The following is a 1,407-nucleotide window of genomic DNA, read 5'->3' as shown; positions in this document are numbered from 1 at the left end:
AAATTGAAAGGCAAATCATTGTAAATTTAGTAACTACGGTTGCATTCTATCATTTGTTTCTTGAAGAGGCTCTAATTTATTGCGAATTTTGATCCTGACAATCAGTACATCTTTACCTCTTAACTCTAAAAATACAAATTTGCCTTTTAGTTATGCCCTCAATAATTATTGGGATGATTGAATTTGGACATAAAATGCAAAAATGCAGGTGTAAACTTTTGGAAGTCAATCGAAACTCCTGTGCAGATAAGTAAAAGATCCTTCAAGGCAACAGTTGATGCTAGAGTTAACGCTGCTCTAATGGAAAGAGCAGAAAATAAGGAACGAATTATTTGTGCCTATTTCCTCTAACGCAAACATAAAACGAAGTGAGTGCTATCCACTCTCTCCCCGCTGCCGCACGCCCTCCCCACCGTCCCAATTTTATTACCGCGTTTGGCGCCGTTCGCCTTGCACGCACACTAAGCCTGATGCAAATAAACACAACCCCTGACGACATTAACACCTCAGTTGGATGGTCTTTACTGCCGCCGACGGAGATTGTTGCCAGAAGTTCAACCACCTTAGGTGGTGGTGAAGGGAGAGCACCCTGCTTACTAGCGTGCAGGTGGGGTGGCAGAAGTGCTTCTCTCCTCGACACGCGCCTCCTCCTCTTGCATTGGTGAATACGTCTTCGGTCTTATTCGGTTGGTTCTGATCGTCCATGCCAAAGGGGAATGTGTCTTCCCACCTGATATTTTAACCAAATCAGTAAACACCCAAAGCAGTGGTGGAATAACATGCGCCTACAAGTGTACAGATGGAGTGACAGGTCAAAAGCATAAACCGAAGACTATGTGGAACAGAATGCAGCAGAATCACTCTCCTCTTTCCAGGGACTAAAATGTCGCCTAAGGCTTTGTTGTTTGTAGTGGGTGAGTTGTTCACGAAAGAAAAATCAAGAAATCCGTGGTCGTGATGAACAGCTAGATTGCAAACAACCAACAAGAGTCAAATTAGTTATCACGAGATCTTCTGGGCCTTGTACATTACAGCGGAAGAGCAAAAAGTGCTTTGATTTTGCTTTGCTTTACTTTTTAACTTGAAGGTACTATTTGGAAGGTTTTCGTCCTCCAACAGCTAACTCCCTTGCCCGGCGTTTGTGTCGATTAGTAAGCTTTGTTTCTACTTTGACTACCCTTCTCTTGCACATCCTTGAGGGTTTAGTCACCTGAAACAGGTGCCTAAATTGCCCGGCAATCAACCGCATCTCTTTAGGCGCTGCGTGACGCCCCAGCTGCTCCTACGAGGAGCGGACTCCATTACCACCCCTTCAATATTGTCTCATTCACTAACCGAGAAAGTTGGTCACTTGTACTAGTATGAGTAAGAAGCAGTATACATTCCTAGTTTCGCCTCACTATTTCA

Source organism: Echinococcus granulosus (assembly GCF_000524195.1).
Source record: "Echinococcus granulosus chromosome Unknown EG_S00228, whole genome shotgun sequence".
Classification (NCBI taxonomy): Eukaryota; Metazoa; Platyhelminthes; class Cestoda; order Cyclophyllidea; family Taeniidae; genus Echinococcus; species Echinococcus granulosus.
This window is presented reverse-complemented; position numbering follows the sequence as displayed.